Raw genomic sequence first — 22,568 nt, forward strand, 5'->3', positions numbered from 1 at the left:
CGCCTGGAAATACTGAATCACCTGGAAATAATGAATCACCTGGAAATAATGAATCACCTGGAAATAATGAATCGCCTGGAAATAATGAATTACCTGGGAATAATGAATCACCTGGGCATAATGAATCACCTGCGATTAATGAAGCAACTGTGATTAATGAACCACCTGGGAATAATGAATCACCTGGGAATAATGAATCACCTGGAAATACTGAATCACCTGGGCATATTGAATCACCTGGGTGTAATGAATCGCCTGGGTGTAATGAATCACCTGGAAATAATGAATCACCTGGGAATAATAAATCACTGGGAATAATGAATCACCTGGGAATAATGAATCACCTGGGAATAATGGGGAAAAATTCGGTATCACCCCATTTGGGGCGCCGTTGTCAGCCATGCGCAAAGTTCAGCACTTGGCGCTAATTATCGCCTCCGACAGCAAACTTGGCTTTTATCGCCCCTGGAGGTAATTGGAGCGCTAAATCAGGTGCTTCACAGCTGTCTTAAGGCGCAAATGCCGAGGAGTGAGACGCTGCCTTAGAGTGCTGGCGAAGCAAGGAAGGGCAAATCAAAATAAACCTGCAAAGTGCTGCTCAGTACTCAAAACTCCTTCACACAGCGTCGAATCTCTCCAGAAGTCTCTCTCTCTCTCTCTCAGACTGCGTGGTGCAAATATGTCACCGACAAAATAAGGCAGGAAGCTGTCGCCTTTAAATAGCACTCCCCTAGTCCCTTTCTGACAGCATAACGCTCCCTTCAACCTGTCGTTGCTAGTGGCAGGCGGTAAGGCAGGGGGCGCCACTCAATATCCGGTCTGGGGAGCTAACGGGGCATTGCGCACTCGACTGACGTCATAATCTGCTGGCGCGGGAGATCGTGGCGGAAGTGTTTAGCACTGCCGCAAAATGTCTGGTTAATTTCACGAGCGGCACAAACATCGCCGCGCCCGGCCTCTCGTTACTTTGCGCCCCAATTGGTGCCCTGTTACGTCGCTAACGGGAGGTGCAAACAACTGAATTATTCCCCCAATGAATAACCTGGGCGTAATGAATCACCTGGGAATAATGAATCACCTGGGAATAATGAATCCCCTGGGAATAATGAATCACCTGGAAATAATGAATCACCTGGACATAATGAATCACCTGGAAATAATGAATCACCTGGACATAATGAATCCCCTAGGAATAATGAATCATCTGGGTGTAATGAATCACCCGGGAGTAATGAATAACCTGGGTGTAATGAATCACCTGCATTTAATGAACCACCTGTGTGTAATGAATAAACTGGGTGTAATGAATCACTTGCGCATATTGGATCACCTGGGTGCAATTAATCACTTGGGCACAATGAATCACCTGGAAATAATGAATCACCTGGATGTAATGAATCACATGGGTGAAATGAATCACCTGGGCATAATGAATCACCTGGATGTCATGAATCACCTGGAAATAATGAATCACCTGGGAATAATGGGGAAAAATTCGGTATCACCCCATTTGGGGCGCCGTTGTTGGCCGTGCACAAAGTTCAGCGCCTGGCGCTAATTATCGCCTCCAACAGCAAACTTGGCTTTTATCGCCCCTGGAGGTGATTGGAGCGCTAACTCAGGTGCTTCACACCTGTCTTAAGGCGCAAACGCCGAGGAGTGAGGCGCTACCTCAGAGTGCTGGCGAAGCAAGGAAGGGCAAATCAGAATAAACCTGCAAAGTGCTGCTCAGTACTCAAAACTCCTTCACACAGCGTCGAATCTCTCCAGAAGTCTCTCTCTCTCAGACTGCGTAGTGCAAAAATGTCACTGACAAAAAAAGGCAGGAAGCTGTCACCTTTAAATAGCACTCCCCTAGTCCCTTTCTGACAGCATAACGCTCCCCTCAACCTGTCGTTGCTAGCGGCAGGTGGTGAGGCAGGGGGCGCCACTCAATATCCGGTCTGGGGAGCTAACGGGGCATTGCGCACTCGACTGACGTCATAATCTGCCGGCGCAGGAGATCGTGGCAGAAGTGTTTAACACCGCCACAAAATGTCTAGTTAATTTCACGAGCGGCACAAACATCGCCGCGCCCGGACTCTCGTTACTTTGCGCCCCAATTGGCGCCCTCTTATGGCGCTAACGGGAAGCGCAAACAACTGAATTACTCCCCCAATGAATAACCTGGGCGTAATGAATCACCTGGGTGTAATGAATCACCTGGACATAATGAATCCCCTGGGAATAATGAATCACCTGGGTGTAATGAATCACCTGGGAGTAATGAAAAACCTGGGTGTAATGAATCACCTGCGTGCAATTAATCACTTGGGCGTATTGAATCACCTGGGAATAATGAACAACCTGGGTGTAATGAATCACCTGGGTGCAATTAATCACTTTGGCATATTGAATCACCTCGATGTTGTTAGATCCATGTGTTAATGGAGACACGGAATGCAGGAGTTGATTTAACAAGTGTTTACTGAACAAAGTCTGGAGGTGAACTAACTACACAAGACGCTACACAGGCTTTTATATACCCGAGTGGTCACTACTGGTACTACAATATACAGGGGCTTCAAAAACATAGTTCCTCTTAAAGGTACATACACTACAATTCCTCCCCTTTTAGATAAATAGTATATAACATTTTAAGTAATCATTAAATAACATTTTTACAAGAACAATAATATACACATTTGCTGAAGTTAATCAACTACAAATTCAGTCTCTCTGGAGGCTTCCTGACTCGGTCCGGATAACGCCTCGGTGGTGTAGTAGGTTCTTTTGGCAAGGTCGATTCGGCTTCAATGCTAGTGTCGGGTTCATCTGGTTCCAGTATCACCGGATCGGAGGTAGATACTGTGGGTATCTCTGCTTCATCACTAGGTGTATAGAGTTGTGGTGTAGGTTGTCCTTTTTCGATGACTCTATGATCTGGTCAGCATGTCGCCTTATTATGCTTTCTCCAATGTCCACGGTATACATCAGTGGTCCTAGTCGTGTGCAAATAGTTCCAGGCTGCCATTTCTCAGTACGGTAGTCCCGGGCCAAAACTGGTTGACCTATGTGGATGGTTCTAGTTGGCCTTTCATTCATGCTTTGAAATTGCCAGTTCTCTACATCCCTTCTGACGTTTGGCTTGACCAAATCCAGCCGGCATCTTAGTCTTCTATTGAAAAACATCATGGCGGGGGTTTGGTTTGTAACCACATGTGTTGCATTCCTGTACGCAAACAAGAAGTTATCTACCTTATGTTGTAGATTTATTTCTTCATTACCCATGGCCTTTATAGCCTTCTTGAAGGTCTGGACAAACCTTTCAGCCAATCCATTGGTGGCGGGATGGTATGGGGCGGATGTGTAGTGCTTAACCCCATTGTTTTTTAAGAACTTCCTGAATTCTTCGGATACAAATTGCGGTCCATTATCAGAACAGATATGTTCAGGCAGCCCATTCCTGGTGAATATGGTCCTTAATACTGTGATGGTTTTTTCCGTGGTGGTGGAGGACATCTTTATTACCTCCGGCCACTTGGAGTGTGCATCCACCGCGATTAAGAACATTGGCCTAGAAATTCAGTTTGGGCCCGCCAGCTCGCTTGCACCCAGAAGTTACCGCTGCGCGCGGAGCCACTTGCGCCCGCCGGAAATTCAGTTTCAGCGCCCCACGTCGAAGCCGGCCGCTATTCAAGGGTTTCGGCGCCCCCGCTTGGGGCGCTGAAACTTAATATCGGCGCGCTAGGTGCCGCAGCGCCACCTGCTGTGGAGCGGCAGGCTGCGGTACTGCAGGCCTTCCTCCCTCTCTTAAGGGGGAGGTGCCTGCAACAGCGAGATCGCCGCTCGCTAGTGCCGGCAAATGAGCCCGGCATCACGGAGAAGTGTCGGGCTCCCGGAAAACAGCCGGCAATGCCGCGGGGGCGGGGTGGAGGAGGCCGGGGAAGGAGGTGCGGGCAGGCGGCCGCCGAAAAAGCGGCCGGCCGCACATCCGCCTTGACTCGCCCCACTAACGCTACAGTACGGCCCCGTTTTCTGATCGCTGTTTGCGGCCACTGCGGAAGAGGCGGCCGCAACTCAATATGGCGGTCGGGCTGGTAGCGGGGCGGTAGCGGGGCACTGCGCACGCCGATGACGTCATCGGTGGCGGCGCAGCGCTACTGGCTAACGCCGCCATTACCGCAGCGCTGAATATCTGCGAAAGCTCAGCAAGTGGCGCAAAAGCCCTCTTTGGGCGAAAACTGGGCGCAAAGCCTACTGAATTTCTAGCCCATTGAGTCCATAAATGGACCAGCAAAGTCGATATGTACCCTTTGCCATGGAGATGAGGGCCACTCCCATGGATGTAGAGGGGCTTGTGGTGGGGCGTTTTGGACCTTCTGGCATCCTAGAGAGCTCTTGGTCATTTCTTCGATGTCTCCATCGATACCTGGCCACCACACAAATGCTCTGGCTAAGTTCTTCATTTTCACTCCACCCAGATGCCCCTCGTGAAGCTCCTTTAGCACTCTACCCTTGAGTTTGGGTGGAATCGCCACTCTGGATCCACACATCAAGGTTCCTCGGCACACTGACAGCTGTTCTCTTCTTTGCGAGAATGCTGGCAACAGTGGTTCGCCATGTGCTGGCCATCCCTTCACCGTTAAATCGTAGACTCGTGAGAGAGTCGGGTCATTTCACGTTTCCTTTTCAATGGTAGAATTTGTCACCGGTAGACATTCCACTATGGTCGAGTGGAATACCTCCACTGGGTCCACTGTAGGCGCCTCTTCCACCGTTGGCAACGGTAGGCGCAATAACCCGTCAGCATTCCCATGCTGTTTTGTTCCTTTGTACTCTATGTCATATTGGTGTGCCCCTAGGAAAAGGAACCACCTCTGTAGCCTTTGCGCTGTCATAATGGGAACATCCTTTTTAGGGTTGAATATGGAGACGAGGTGTTGATGGTCAGTCAACAAGGTAAACTTTTGTCCATGTAGGTAATGGTTGAATTTCTTCACCCCCCACACCAGGCTGAGTGCCTCCCTGTCGATCTGGGCATAGTTACGCTCAGCTGAGTTCAATGAGCGTGACGCAAAAGCTATCTGCCGCTCCGAGCCATCAGGGAATCTATGCGATAGTAGCGCTCCCACGCCGTAAGGGGATGCATTGCACGCCAGTCTGATTGGCAGTGATGGGTTGTAATGAGCCAACACTTCCCTGGATGTGATCAAGCCTTTGCATTTATGGAAGGCACGTTTACAGTCTTCACTCCATTTCCAAACTACTCCCGTTTGTAGCAGTGCGTTAAGCGGGTGCAGAACCGTCGACAAGTTTGGTAAAAATTTATGATAGTAATTTACTAATCTCAGGAACGACCTTAATCGTGAGACATTTTCAGGCGCTGGGGCCTTTACGACCACTTCAATTTTTTCAGGTGACTTATGCAACCCTTCTTCGTTAATGACATGGCCACAATGTGATATTTGTTTCTGGAAAAATTTGCATTTAGGGCGATTTGCTCGTGGGCCCCGTTCTCGCAGCCTCGTGAGCACCTGCTCCAAGTTGGCAAGGTGCTCGTTGTCGTTTTCTCCTGTTACCAGGATGTCGTCTAGGTAGCATTGCGTCCCCGGAACCCCTTGCAGGACTTGCTCCATAGCTCTTTGCCAGATAGCCGGAGCTGATGCCACTCCGAAAACCAGTCGATTGTACTGGTACAGGCCTTTGTGTGTGTTTATCGTGAGATACTTTTTAGAGGCCTCCTCAACCTCCATCTGTAGATATGCCTGTGCTAAGTCAATTTTGGTGAAACGTTTCCCTCCAGATAGTGAGGCGAAAATATCTTCTATCCTCGGAAGAGGATACTGTACCGTGTGAAGAACCGGGTTTACAGTCACCTTGAAGTCCCCACAGATGCGAACTTTTCTCTGTTCTTCAGATTTATCATTATTCAACGTTTTCTTCATGACCGGGACGATGGGTGTTGCCCACTCGCTCCAATCTACCTTGGATAACACGCCTGCTTTTTCCAAATTCTCCAGCTCTGCCTCGACGGCTGGACGAATTGCGTATGGCACCGGCCTTGCCTTAAAAAACTTGGGAAATGCCGCATCTTCCACTTTTATTGAGGCGGTGGCGCCTTTCAGGGTTCCTAGTTCCTGTTGAAACACTTCTTTGGCGTTAGCCAAGATTTCTTTTAATCGTCCAGGTATGACGTCATCATCGTTTTTTTTCTTACTGGTCACCGTCAGTGCCTGAATGGAGTGCCAGTCTAAACTTATCTTTCTGATCCATTCACGTCCCAACAACGGTGGACCACCATCTTGCAGAATGTATAAATACAACTTCTGTATTTCCTTGCCGTTGTATACAACAGGCACCCTTATTTTCCCTCTGGGGTATACTTTCTGCCCCCTATATGTCTTCAAGACAATGGATGTGTCTTTCAAATGTATATGCGGAAATAGCCGCTCGTAATCCCGTCGACTCATGACGGTCAGAGCTGATCCTGTATCTAGCTCCATTTTGACTGGGAACCCCGCTATCGTGAGGGTAACCCAAATGGTCTGGTAATCTTCTTTGGCAATTACATTATGTAATTTGAGACAGCTTAGTCTCTTGTTTCCGGAGTCGCTATCGCTCTTCTGGTCTTCGGAGCTACTGTCCGTCATCATTTGTACCTTTCTGTACTTTTCCTTATTGACCGTTTTACTGTCAGCGGATTTCTTTCCAGGTCTGCATACACGTGCAATGTGTCCCATCTTTCCGCACTGCCTGCATGCTTTGTCCTTGAACCAGCAGTCCTTCTGGTCATGGGTGGATCTGCCGCAGCAATAACATCTCTCGAAACCCCATGTCATTTCATGGGTGCCAAAGTCCTGTGGCTTTTGCTGTATCTCTGCAGCTCCTCTTGCTGCTGCTTCGTATGATACAGCCACACTGAAAGCCTTGTCCAGTGTCAAATCTTTCTCAGAAAGTAGTCTTTTCTGTGTTCCTTCGCTTAGGAGACCGCAGACGAATTTGTCTCGTAGAGAATCTGCCAGTCCTGCCCTGAATTGGCAGTGCTTTGACAGCTTTCGTAATTTGTTGAGGTAATCAGCGTTACTTTCATTCTTGTGCTGATTCCTCCTGAAGAATTTGAATCGTTCCGCTATCAGCAGCGGTGTTGGGTTTAAGTGCTCCTGTAAGGTATCAACAATCTCCTTAAAATTCTTGTCCATCGGTTTGGCTGGAGTGATCAAGTTTCATAACAGCCCGTATGTCCTTGCGCCCATCAGATTTAGAAGTACCGATGCCTTTTTATCATCCGCTACTTCATTCGCCTTGCAATATACCTCCACTCTTTCCACATATGTGGTCCAATCTTCTATATCACTATCGAAAGCAGTAATATTGCCAGTCTTCGGCATCTTGAAAATCTAAAATGGCACTTCCCGCACTTTTCTTTCTTCCCCGCCGAGTTAAGATGGCACCTCCCGTGCTTTCCCGCCGCTGCCGCTGCTGCCAACGCTGTTCTCCGCGGTTCCCATTGCGACCTGCAGCTTTTCGCGGTATTTCTATTTTTTTTACATATCGCTTCAATAGTTTCTCCGTTACTTGGAGAACCGTTCCCATCGTGGAGCGGACCCTCTGGGACTTTCCCCTCCCTCTGCTCGGTCCGAACGCCGACCTGTTTTGCAGCACCGGCCGCGCCCTGAGTGCTCCACCCTCTCTCTCTCTTTGCTTCTGCTTCCCGACTCGCTGCCCGGCCCCGTTGCAGAGCCACCCGATCGAGCTCTAGCCCGCCGCAGCCCAGGAAGGATCAGTGCACTACCTGCCACCAGCCCGTTTAGCTGGGGATACCACAGACTGGAGACCAAGCCTGGCCCTCGTTTTCGAGTTTCTTCGAGTTATTAATTTTTTTATTTTTTTATTTTTCTTGCTTCTGGCTTCGACCTTCGTCTGAGGAATCGATCCCCTTGAGGTGCTGCCGAATTGCAGGTAAGTTCATTTCTAACTCGTCACCACTGTTAGATCCGTGTGTTAATGGAGACACGGAATGCAGGAGTTGATTTAACAAGTGTTTACTGAACAAAGTCTGGAGGTGAACTAACTACACAAGACGCTACACAGGCTTATATACCCGAGTGGTCACTACTGGTACTACAGTATGCAGGGGCTTCAAAAACATAGTTCCTCTTAAAGGTACATACACTACAGATGTACTGAATCACCTAGGTGTAATAAATCACCAGGGCATATTGAATCTCCTGGGAAAAATGAATCACCTGGAAATAATGAATCACCTGGGCATATTGAATCACCTGGGCATTTTGAATCACCTGTGTGTAATGAATCACCTAGGCATATGGAATCGCCTGGGAATAATGAATCACCTGGCTGTAATGAATCACCTGGGCATAAAGAATCATCTGGGAATAATGAATCACATGGTCATAATTAATCACCTGGGCATATTGAATTACCTGGGTGTAATGAATCACCTGGAAATAATGATTCACCAGGGAATGATGAATCACCTGGGAATAATGAATCACCTGTGTGTAATGAATCACTAGGGAATAATGAACCACCTGGGAATAATGAAACACCTGGAAATAATGTCTCATCTGGGAATAATGAACCACCTGGGAATAATAAATCATCTGGGTGTAATGAACCACATGTGTGTAATTAACCACCTGGGAGTAATGAATCACCTTGGTGGAATGCATCACCTGGGAATAATGAATCACCTGGGTGTAATGAATCACTTGGAAATAGTAAATCACCTGGGAATAATGAATCACCTGGGAATGATGAATCACCTGTGTGTAATGAATCAACTGCATGTAATTAACCACTTGAGTGTGATGAATGAACTGGGCAAATTTAATCACCTGAGTGTAATGAATCACCCGGGAATAATGAATCAGCAGGGTGTAATGAATCAGCTGGAAATAATGAATCACCTGGGAATAATAAATCATCTGGGCATATTGAATCATCTGGGAATAATGAATCACCTGGGAATAATAAATCATCTGGGCATATTGAATCATCTGGGAATAATGAATCACCTGGGTGTAATGAATCACCTGAGCATATCAAATCACCTGGGTGTAATGAACCACCTGGATGTAATGAATCACCTGGGAATAATGAATCATCTGGGAAAAATAAACCACCTGGATGTAATGAATCCCCTGGGTGTAATGAATCACTTGGGTGCAATGAACCACCTGTGTGTAATTAACCACCTGGGAGTAATGAATCACCTTGGTGGAATGAATCACCTGGGAATAATGAATCACCTGGATGTAATGCATCACCTGGGAATAGTGAATCATCTGGGAATAATGAATCACCTGGGTGTAATGAATCGCCTGGACATATTGAATCACCTGGGAATAATCAATCAACTGGGTGTAATATATCACCTGCGAATAATGAATCACCTGGGAATAATGAATCACTTGCAGTTAATGAACCACCTGGATGTAATGAATCACCTGGGTGTAATGAACCACCTGGGAGCAATGAATCACCTGGGAGTAATGAATAAACTGGGAGTAATGAATCACCTGCATGTAATGAACCACCTGGGTGTAATCAATCACCTGGGCAAATTTAATCACCTGGGTGTAATGAATCACTTGGGAATAATGAATCACCTGGGAATAATACATCATCTGGCATATTGAATCATCTGGGAATAATGAATCACCTGGGTGTAATGAATCACCTGAGCATATCAAATCACCTGGGTGTAATGAATTCCCTGGGAATAATGAATCACCTGGATGTAATGAATCACCTGGGAATAATGAATCACATGGTCATAAGAAATCACCTGGGAATAATGAATCAACTGGGTGTAATGAATCACCTGGGCATAATGAATCACCTGGGAATAATAAATCACCTGGGTGTAATGAATCACCTGGACATATTGAATCACCTGTGATTAATGAATCACCTGGGCATAATGAATCACCTGGGAATAATGAATCACCTGGGTGTAATGAACCACCTGGATGTAATGAATCACCTGGGTGTAATGAATCACCTGGGAATAATGAATCACCTGGGTGTAATGAATCACCTGGGTGTAATGAATCATCTGGGAATAATGAATCACCTGGGTGTAATGAATCACATTGAAATAATGAATCACCTGGGAATATTAAAACACCTGGGTGTAATGAATCAGCTGGAAATAATGAATCTCCTGGGAATAATGAATCACCTGGACATAATGAATCACCTGGGAATAATTAACCATCTGGGTGTAATGAATCATCTGTGTGTAATGAGCCACCTGGGTGTAATTAACCACCTGGGAATAATGCATCACCTGGGCATAATGCATATCCTGGGTGTAATGAACCACTTGTGTGTAATGAATTACCTGGGCATAATGAATCACCTGGGTGTATTGATTCACGTGAGTGTAATGAATCACCTGGGCACAATGAATCACCTGGGTGTAATGATTTCCTGGGCATAATGAATCACCTGTGTGTAATGAATCACCTGGGTGTATCAAAACATCTGTGTGCAATGAATCACCTGGGCGTAATGAATGACCTGGGCATAATGAATCACATGGGCATAATGAATCACATGGGCATAATGAATCACCTGGGTGTAATGAATCTCCTGGACATAATGAATCACCTGGGTGTAATGAATCACCTGGACATAATGAATCACCTGGGTGTAATGAATCACCTGGGTGTATTGAATCATCTGGAAATTTTGAATCATCTGGAAATAATGAATCACCTGGGTGTAATGAATCACCTGGGTGTATTGAATCGTCTGGAAATATTGAATCACCTGGACATAATGAATCACTTGGGTGTAATGAATCACCTGGGAGTATTGAATCGTCTGGAAATATTGAATCACCTGGACATCTCGGCCTAGAAATTGGGTTTTGGCTTAGCCAGGGCTTTAGCGCCGGAAGTTAGTGCCGGCGCTAAGTCCCCTGCGCGCGCCAAAAATTCAGTGGCGCCGCGCCCAAACGGCTGCCGGCGCTACTGAAGGGTCTTTGCGGCGGTACATCGGCGCTAACTGCCGTTTCGCGCCGCAATTCCAGCGCTGCGGCACCCGATGCGGTGCGGCAGGCTGGGGACGTGCAGGCCTCCTCCTCCCGTTAAGGAGGAGCTGCCTGCACCCGGCCGCGGCCCGCGCAAATCAGCTTAAAAATGAGCCCGGCACCTCGGACAAGTGCCGGGCTTGCATCTGTTCCGGGGGGGGCGGGGGGAGAAGTCCGGGGAGGGAGCTGCGGGCAGGCGGCCGGCGGGAAAGTGGCCGGCCGCCGCGGGGCCTTTAATGCGCCGGCGCAAACTGGAGTAAGGCACCTCTGCCAGAATGTTGCTTGCGGCTGCCACGGGCGAGGCGGCCGCAACTCAATTTCGGAGTTCGGGCGGGTTACCACGGCAACCGGGACGCTGCGCACACCGATGACGTCATCGGTGCTGGCGCAGCGCTACCGGTGCAACGCCGATTTAGGGCCCCAGGGAATTTTTAAACTGGCCATAACTCTGGCGCTAGTCCCTCTAGCGCCTCAAAAGCGGCGCTAAGGCAACTGAATTTCTAGGCCAATGAATCACCTGGGAATAATGAATCACCAGGGAATAATGAATCACCTGCGGTTAATGAACCACCTGGGTGTAATGAATCAGCTGGCTGTAATGAACCACCTGGGAATAATGAATCACCTGGGTGTAATGACTCATCTGGAAATATTGAATCACCTGGACATAATGAATCACTTGGGTGTAATGAATCACCTGGGTGTATTGAATCGTCCGGAAATATTGAATCACCTGGACATAATGAATCACCTGGGAATAATGAATCACCAGTGATTAATGAATCACCTGGGCATAATGAATCACCTGGGAATAATGAATCACCTGGGTGTAATGAACCACCTGGATGTAATGCATCACCTGGGTGTAATGAATCATCTGGGTGTAATTATTCACCTGGGTGTAATGAATGACCGGGGAATAATGAATCACCTGGGTGTAATGAACCACGTGGGTGTAATGAATCACCTGGGTGTAATGAATCACCTGGGTGTAATGAATCACCTGGGAATAATGAATCACCTGGGTGTAATGAATCACATGGAAATAAAGAATCACCTGGGAATATTAAAACACCTGGGTGTAATGAATCAGCTGGAAATAATGAATCTCCTGGTAATAATGAATCACCTGGGAATAATGAATCTCCTGGGAATAATGAATCACCTGGACATAATGAATCACCTGGGAATAATTAACCATCTGGGTGTAATGAATCATCTGTGTGTAATGAGCTACCTGGGTGTAATTAACCACCTGGGAGTAATGCATCACCTGGGCTTAATGCATAACCTGGGTGTAATGAACCACTTGTGTATAATGAATTACCTGGGCATAATGAATCACCTGGGTGTATTGATTCACCTGAGTGTAATGAATCACCTGGGCATAATGAATCACCTGGGTGTAATGATTTACCTGGGCATAATGAAACACCTGTGTGTAATGAATCACCTGGGTGTATTGAATCGTCTGGAAATATTGAATCACCTGGACATAATGAATCACTTGGGTGTAATGAATCACCTGGACATAATGAATCACCTGGGTGTAATGAATCACCTGGGTGTATTGAATCATCTGGAAATTTTGAATCATCTGGAAATAATGAATCACCTGGGTGTAATGAATCACCTGGGTGTATTGAATCGTCTGGAAATATTGAATCACCTGGACATAATGAATCACTTGGGTGTAATGAATCACCTGGGAGTATTGAATCGTCTGGAAATATTGAATCACCTGGACATCTCGGCCTAGAAATTGGGTTTTGGCTTAGCCAGGGCTTTAGCGCCGGAAGTTAGTGCCGGCGCTAAGTCCCCTGCGCGCGCCAAAAATTCAGTGGCGCCGCGCCCAAACGGCTGCCGGCGCTACTGAAGGGTCTTTGCGGCGGTACATCGGCGCTAACTGCCGTTTCGCGCCGCAATTCCAGCGCTGCGGCACCCGATGCGGTGCGGCAGGCTGGGGACGTGCAGGCCTCCTCCTCCCGTTAAGGAGGAGCTGCCTGCACCCGGCCGCGGCCCGCGCAAATCAGCTTAAAAATGAGCCCGGCACCTCGGACAAGTGCCGGGCTTGCATCTGTTCCGGGGGGGGGCGGGGGGAGAAGTCCGGGGAGGGAGCTGCGGGCAGGCGGCCGGCGGGAAAGTGGCCGGCCGCCGCGGGGCCTTTAATGCGCCGGCGCAAACTGGAGTAAGGCACCTCTGCCAGAATGTTGCTTGCGGCTGCCACGGGCGAGGCGGCCGCAACTCAATTTCGGAGTTCGGGCGGGTTACCACGGCAACCGGGACGCTGCGCACACCGATGACGTCATCGGTGCTGGCGCAGCGCTACCGGTGCAACGCCGATTTAGGGCCCCAGGGAATTTTTAAACTGGCCATAACTCTGGCGCTAGTCCCTCTAGCGCCTCAAAAGCGGCGCTAAGGCAACTGAATTTCTAGGCCAATGAATCACCTGGGAATAATGAATCACCAGGGAATAATGAATCACCTGCGGTTAATGAACCACCTGGGTGTAATGAATCAGCTGGCTGTAATGAACCACCTGGGAATAATGAATCACCTGGGTGTAATGACTCATCTGGAAATATTGAATCACCTGGACATAATGAATCACTTGGGTGTAATGAATCACCTGGGTGTATTGAATCGTCCGGAAATATTGAATCACCTGGACATAATGAATCACCTGGGAATAATGAATCACCAGTGATTAATGAATCACCTGGGCATAATGAATCACCTGGGAATAATGAATCACCTGGGTGTAATGAACCACCTGGATGTAATGCATCACCTGGGTGTAATGAATCATCTGGGTGTAATTATTCACCTGGGTGTAATGAATGACCGGGGAATAATGAATCACCTGGGTGTAATGAACCACGTGGGTGTAATGAATCACCTGGGTGTAATGAATCACCTGGGTGTAATGAATCACCTGGGAATAATGAATCACCTGGGTGTAATGAATCACATGGAAATAAAGAATCACCTGGGAATATTAAAACACCTGGGTGTAATGAATCAGCTGGAAATAATGAATCTCCTGGTAATAATGAATCACCTGGGAATAATGAATCTCCTGGGAATAATGAATCACCTGGACATAATGAATCACCTGGGAATAATTAACCATCTGGGTGTAATGAATCATCTGTGTGTAATGAGCTACCTGGGTGTAATTAACCACCTGGGAGTAATGCATCACCTGGGCTTAATGCATAACCTGGGTGTAATGAACCACTTGTGTATAATGAATTACCTGGGCATAATGAATCACCTGGGTGTATTGATTCACCTGAGTGTAATGAATCACCTGGGCATAATGAATCACCTGGGTGTAATGATTTACCTGGGCATAATGAAACACCTGTGTGTAATGAATCACCTGGGTGTATTGAATCGTCTGGAAATATTGAATCACCTGGACATAATGAATCACTTGGGTGTAATGAATCACCTGGATGTATTGAATCGTCTGGAAATATTAAATCACCTGGACATAATGAATCACCTGGGAATAATGAATCACCTGTGATTAATGAACCACCTGGGTGTAATGAATCACCTGGGTGTAATGAACCACCTGGGAATAATGAATCACCTGGGTGTAATGAAGCACCTGGAAATAATGAATCACGTCGGAATAATGCATCACTTGGGTGTAGTGAATCACCTGGACATATTGAATCACCTGGGAAAATGAATCACCTGGGCATAATGAATCACCTGGGAATAATGAATCACCTGCGTGTAATGAATCACCTGGAAATAATGAATCACCTGGGCATAATGAATCACCTGGAAGTAATGAATCACCTGTGATTAATGAATCACCTGGGTGTAATGAAACACCTGCATGTAATGAACCACCTGGGTGTAATGAATCACCTGGGCAAATTTAATCACTTGGGTGTAATGAATCACCTGGGATCAGCAGGGTGTAATGAATCACCTGGACATAATGAATCACCTGGGAATAATAAATCATCTGGCATATTGAATCACCTGGATATAATGAATCACCTGGGTGTAATGAATCACCTGGACATAGTGAATCACCTGGGTGTAATGAATCACCTGGGTGTATTGAATCGTCTGGAAATATTGAATCGCCTGGACATAATGAATCACCTGGGTGTAATGAATCACCTGGGTGTATTGAATCGTCTGGAAATATTGAATCGCCTGGACATAATGAATCACCTGGGTGTAATAAATCACCTGGGTGTATTGAATCGTCTGGAAATATTGAATCACCTGGACATAATGAATCACTTGGGTGTAATGAATCACCTGGGTGTATTGAATCGTCTGGAAATATTGAATCACCTGGACATAATGAATCACCTGGGAATAATGAATCACCTGGGAATAATGAATCACCTGCGGTTAATGAACCACCTGGGTGTAATGAACCACCTGGGAATAATGAATCACCTGGGTGTAATGAAGCACCTGGAAATAATGAATCACGTGGGAATAATGCATCACTTGGGTGTAGTGAATCACCTGAACATATTGAATCACCTGGGAAAATGAATCACCTGGGCATAATGAATCACCTGCATGTAATGAATCACCTGGAAGTAATGAATCACCTGTGATTAATGAATCACCTGTGAGTAAGAACCACCTGGGTGTAATGAATCACCTGCATGTAATGAACCACCTGGGTGTAATGAATCACCTGGGCAAATTTAATCACTTGGGTGTAATGAATCACCTGGGAATAATGAATCAGCAGTGTGTAATGAATCAGCTGGAAATAATGAATCACCTGGGAATAATAAATCATCTGGGCATATTGAATCATCTGGGAATAATGAATCACCTGGGTGTAATGAATCACCTGAGCATATCAAATCACCTGGGTGCAATGAATTACCTGGGAATAATGAATCACCTGGATGTAATGAATCACCTGGGTGTAATGAATCACCTTGGCATAATGAATCGCCTGGGAATAATAAATCACCTGGGCATAATGAATCACCTGGGAATAATGAATCACCTGGGTGTAATGAACCACCTGAATGTAATGAATCACCTGGGTGTAATGAATCACCTGGGAATAATGAATCTACTGGGTGTAATGAACCACCTGGGTGTAATGAATCACCTGGGTGTAATGAATCACCTGGGTGTAATGAATCACATGGAAATAATGAATCACCTGGGAATGTTAAATCACCTGGGAATATTAAATCACCTGGGTGTAATGAATCAGCTGGAAATAATGAATCTCCTGGGAATAATGAATCACCTGGGAATAATGAATCTCCTGGGAATAATGAATCACCTGGACATAATGAATCACCTGGGAATTATTAACCAACTGGGTGTAATGAATCATCTGTGTGTAATGAGCCACCTGGGTGTAATTAACCACCTGGGAGTAATGCATCACCTGGGCATAATGCATCACCTGGGTGTAATGAACCACTTTTGTGTAATGAATTACCTCGGCATAATGAATCATCTGGGTGTATTGATTCACCTGAGTGTAATGAATCACCTGGGCATAATGAATCACCTGGGTGTAATGATTGACCTGGGCATAATGAATCACCTGTGTGTAATGAATCACCTGGGTGTATCAAAGCACCTGGGTGCAATGAATCACCTGGGCGTAATGAATGACCTGGGCATAATGAATCACATGGGCATAATGAATCACCTGGACATAATGAATCACCTGGGTGTAATGAATCACCTGGACATAGTGAATCACCTGGACATAGTGAATCACCTGGGTGTAATGAATCACCTGGGTGTATTGAATCATCTGGATATATTGAATCACCTGGACTTAATGAATCACCTGTGTGTAATGAATCACCTGGGTGTATTGAATCGCCTGGAAATATTGAACCACCTGGACATAATGAATCACCTGGGTATAATGAATCACCTGGACATAATGAATCACCTGAGTATTTTGAATCACCAGGGTTTAATGAATCACCTGGGTGTAATGATTCACCTGAGTGTAATGAATCACCTGGGCATATTGAAGCACCTGTGATTAATGAATCACCGGGGCATAAGGAATCATCTGGGAATAATGAATCACCTGAAAATAATGAATCAGCTGGATGTAATGAAACACCAGTGCGTATTGCATCAGATGGGAATAATGACTCACCTGGGTGTAATGAATCACCGGGGAATAATGACTCACCTGGGTGTGATGAATCACCTGTGATTAATTAACCACCTGGGTGTAATGAATCACCTGGGTGTAATGAATCACCAGAGTGTATTGCTCACCTGGGAATAATGAATCACCTGTGATTAATGAACCGCCTGAATGTAATGAATCACCAGGGAGTAATTAATCATTTGGGCATATTGAATCACCTGGCTGTACTGAATCACCTGGGTGTAATGAACCACCTGTGTGTAATGAATCACCTGGGTGTAATGAATCACCTGCGATTAATAAACCACCTGTGTGTAACAAATCACCTGGGTGTAATGAATCCCCTGGGTGCATTGAATCACCTGGTTGTAATGAATCACCTGGGTGTAATGAACCACCTGGGTGTAATGAGTCCCCTGGGTGCATTGAATCACCTGGGTGTAATGAATCACCTGGGTGTAATGAACCACCTGGGTGTAATGAATCACCTGGGTGTATTGAATCACCTGGTTGTAATGAATCACCTGGATGTAATGAACCACCTGGGAAAAATGAATCGCCTGGAAAAAATGAATCACCTGAATGTATTGAAGCACTTGGGAATAATGAATCACCTGGGCGTAATGAATCACCTGGGAATAACGAATCACCTGATAATAACGGATCACCTGGGAATAATGAATCACCTGGGAATAATGAATCACCTGGGTGTAATGAATCACCTGGGCATAATGAATCACCTGGGCATAATGAATCACCTGGGGATAATGAATCACCTGGGGATAATGAATCGCCTGGGTGTAATGAATCACCTGGGCATAATGAATCACCTGGGCCTAATGAATCACCTTGGTGTAATGAATCACCTGGGCATAATGAATCACCTGGGAATAATAAATCACCTGGGTGTAATGAACCACCTAGGTATAATGAATCACCCAGATCTAATGAAGCACCTGGGTATAATGAATCACCTGGGCATAATGAATCACCTGGGAATAATGAATCACCTGGGCCTAATGAATAACCTGGGTGTAATGAATCACCTGGGCCTAATGAATAACCTGGGTGTAATGAATCACCTGGGCCTAATGAATCACCTGGGTGTAATGAATCACCTGGGCATAATGAATCACCTGGGAATAATGAATCACCTGGGCCTAATGAATAACCTGGGTGTAATGAATCACCTGGGCCTAATGAATAACCTGGGTGTAATGAATCACCTGGGCCTAATGAATCACCTGGGTGTAATGAATCACCTGGGCCTAATGAATCACCTGGATGCAATCAATCACCTTGGCCTAATGAATCACCTGGGTGTAATGAATCACCTTGGCCTAATGAATCACCTGTGTGTAATGAATCACCTGGGTATCATACATCACCTGGTTATGGAAGTTGTGCTTTGTAAGGTCTCTTATCCCAGTGCAGTATTGCAGCATTCCTTATTAATACCAACTAAAATTTAAATTATTTCATCACACAGCCCAGCAACTTCTGCACTGCTGACTGGCTGTTCACTCACCAGCAGGCCCAAGGTTACATCAGTGCAGCGATGCTGCATTTCCTTAAAGCAAGGCTGTTATTTTTGAAAGCAGCCTCTAGCCCTTAATGCTGAACTGCCTTCTGCAAAAAATAAAAATAAAAATCAATCCAAACTAGGCAGTCTGCAGCTCCTTAAAGCTGAATTGTTTTTCACACCTAAAAAAAAGTAAAAGTGCTAACACAAATTGCTCAACAGGCCAGGGAAAGGGCACCCAGGGTCTCGGACGCAGCACTCAAGATTCGTGCAGGGGGTGAACACTGGAAGAGAGGTCCTCTACCCACATGGAGCCAGGAGGCCCTCCAGAAAGAACGTTGTGGGACCACATCACCGAAGCCATCACTGTCAGCAGTGTCGCCCCTATGACCTGGCTCCAGCGCCCGAAGAAGTTTCATGATCTCTGACCAGAGTTCAAGGTCACTGAATGCATCTGCAAAAGACGTCTCCTACCAACTGCACCACTAGCCTCACACACTGCTCAATGCACAAACTCACCCACCCCCCTCACTCTCCTACAAACAATCTCTACCAAACACGAGGCACACCTTACATTCCTAGGTTTACCTCACCCCCTTGGAGGAGAGGGTGCTGGCCGTTCTTTGGCGGGGGCATGGCTGAGCCCTTGGCCAGTGGCAGGGCTGATAGAATACAAGATGCTCATACGTTATCCTCCTTCTCACATCCAACTTCCCCCTCATCCCACAATCTCCTCTGATGTACAAGTTGCACCTCGTGCTTTAACCCCCTCCCCTCACCGCCACCCTACCCTTGTAACTTCCTCGTTTCAGACACCCAAGAAATCCAGCCTGCCCTGTCAGTGATTGACCAAGAAGAGGGAGAGGAGAGAGAAGAAGAAGAAGAAGAAGGAGAATTAGAAGAAGAAGAAGAAGAAGAAAAAACACAGTCACTCAATTTCACACTCTCGGCTCCTTGAGGTCATACTGCAAGGCCATCTGCAGTGTTCCTCACTGAAAGTCAGGAGCCTTCCACCAGCCATGCTGCAGCCACTGAGGTAGCACTGCATGACAACACTAGGATAGGCAAAAGCACATGCAAGACACTCACTAAGGGAATGCACAAGGGTGATTAGTTGATTTTTTGATGTACTATTGGATGCATATATGGATAAAGTTGGATTGGAAAGTTTGCTGTGTGGTGGCTTTTATTTCAGAATTGTGGAGAAGAGGCACTGTGATGGTCAGTAACAGAGGGAAGGTAAGGTGTGGGACAAATGGTGAAAGGGGAATTGGGGTTATGTTCACTGGTACTGCAGACAGGTGATTCAATCCCATATATCCTGGCCAGAAAGGGGTTGCCTAGGTTGCCTTCTTCTTTCTGCTTCCTCCTCTTCTGCTTCTTCCTCTTCTGTTTCCTCCAATTCTGCTTCTTCCTCTTCCCTCTGCGAGCAGCTTGTTCCCTTTGCTACCTCTGCGTCATCTCCATGTGATGATGCAGCCCAAAGGGCACTGCAACTAGAATCCCCAGGACTGTGAGCAAGTGGTGTTCTCAGAGGCCTTCCTTCAACATCTAAAGCCTTGCAAATGTCCAGCAGCATTCCCTGCACTCCCTACACACTTTAACAACTTTTTAACTGTATTGCACCAAGCCACTACTGCAATAACATTTTTTTAAATGTTGAAAAGCTGAAATCGAAACTTACCTGAAAGATATGTGTGTCCCTTTAAGTAGCACTGGCAGCGTCTCTGTAGTATTGCTACATGCACGTTCTTCCGTCTGTGGGTTGGAGAGGGCGCTATGGATAGTAGCAATGCCCAAAATTGCAGTCATGCATCAATTCTGACGTTGCACGCCGATTGACGTCACAATCTGCATATTTACATGTGAGAGGCGAGCGCAGGCAACGGCAGTACTAACGACCTCTCCAAAGTGGTAGCTGCCTTGTTCTGCGCCGGAAGCAGGCTGAAACGAGGCAGCCCCCATTTTTTCAACAAAACCAGCCTTAACGGCCGGCTCTACACCTCCGAATTTCGCGGCCTTATTATGCATTCGACCATGGAAAAGGTAGAAACAACGGAAGGGTTGAAAATTGATAGACAGGATGTACTAGAAAGGCTGGGTATGCTTAGAGTGGATAAATTGCCTGGTCCAGATGGCTTGCATCCCAGGTTGCTAAGGGAATTGGGGGAGGAGATAGCGGAAGGCTTGCCATAATTTTCCAGTCTTCCCTAGATGCGGGGAAGGTGCCTGAGGATTGGAAAGTGGCAAATGTGACACCATTGTTCAAAAAAGGATGTAAGGACAATCCTAGTAACTACAGGCCAGTCAGTTTAACATCAGTGGTGGGTAAAGTTTTAGAAACAATAATCAAGGAAACAATTAAAGGGCACTTGGAGAGGTTTAAGCTAATTAAGGAGAGTCAACACAGATTTTTAAAAGGCAGATCATGTTTGACTAATCTAATTGAATTTTTTGATGAAGTAACAGGGAATGCAACGGATGTTGTCTACGTGGATTTTAGGAAGGCGTTTGACAAAGTATCACATAGAAGGCTGGTCAACAAATTGAGGCTCATGGAACAGGTGGGTCAGTGGCAGTTTGGATAAGGAATTGGCTTAAGGACAGAAAACAGCGCGTTGTGGTAAATGGCTGTTTTTCAGATTGGAGGATGGTAGCCAGTGGTGTTCTCCAAGGGTCAGTGCTGGGGCCACTGCTTTTTTTGATATATATAAATGACCTGGGTATTGGAATACAGAGTAGAATTTCTAAATTTGCCGATGACACGCCTGGGGGTTGGAGGGTATTGGAGGCCTGGGGGGGGCGGATCAGAAGCCTCGTGGGGGCTCTCCAATCATGGGAGGTGGGTTAGGTAGGAACGCTGGATCCAGGAGGCAAGTGTAACGGCAATTACCTCCTGGATCCAGCAGTCCTCACTTTACTTTAGCTGGCGGGCTTCACGAGGCCTGGGAAACCCGACCAGCTAAAGTTACATTTAAATTGGTGGTAAACTCAGAGGCTTCCCACCTCATTATAATATTTAAATGAACAGCCCACCTCCTGGGAGCAGGTTGGCTGCCCGCTCCCGTCCCACCTCCGTTAAAACCGGAAGTGTAGTGTATGTGTCTTTAAGTCAGAACTACTTTTACAGCTCCTGTATACTGTAGTACTGGCAGTGACCACACCAGTATATAAGATTTGCGCATGCCTCTGTACCCCCAGTCTAGAGACTACCCTCCTCCAGTAAAGACCTGTTATTTGTTAATGTACAGCATCCGTGTGATTATTTAATAATAGCATATCCACTGAACCACGGATCCAACAGTGGCGATGAGGATGGGATGGCCAACACATGGCGACTCACTGTTGCCAGCATTCTCATCCAGAAGAGAACAGCTGTCAGTATGCCAGGGGACAGTGATGTGTGGATCCAGAGTGGTGATTCCACCCATGTTAAGGGAGAGAGTGCTAAATGAGCTACATGAAGGTCATCTGGGGGGAGTGAAAATGAAAAGCCTTGCTAGGGCTTATGTGTGGTGGCCGGGAATCGATCAACAAATCGAAGACCTAACTAAGAGCTGCTTAGGATGCCAGAAGGTCCAAAATGCACCACAACATGCCCGTCTACACCCATGGGAGTGGCCCTCCTCTCCATGGCAATGGGTGCATATTGATTTCACTGGTCCATTCATGGACTCAATGTTCTTAATAGCAGTGGATGCTCATTCAAAGTGGCCTGAGGTGATAAAAATGTCTTCAACCACTACGGAGAAAACGATTGCAGTGCTACGGACCATATTTGCCAGAAACGGTTTGCCAGAGCAGATTTGCTCTGATAATGGACCACAGTTTGTGTCCGACGAGTTCCAAAAATTCATGAA

Source organism: Somniosus microcephalus, chromosome 2, assembly GCF_052327205.1.
Source record: "Somniosus microcephalus isolate GS21.2 chromosome 2, FLI_Smic_1.0, whole genome shotgun sequence".
NCBI classification, from domain to species: Eukaryota; Metazoa; Chordata; class Chondrichthyes; order Squaliformes; family Somniosidae; genus Somniosus; species Somniosus microcephalus.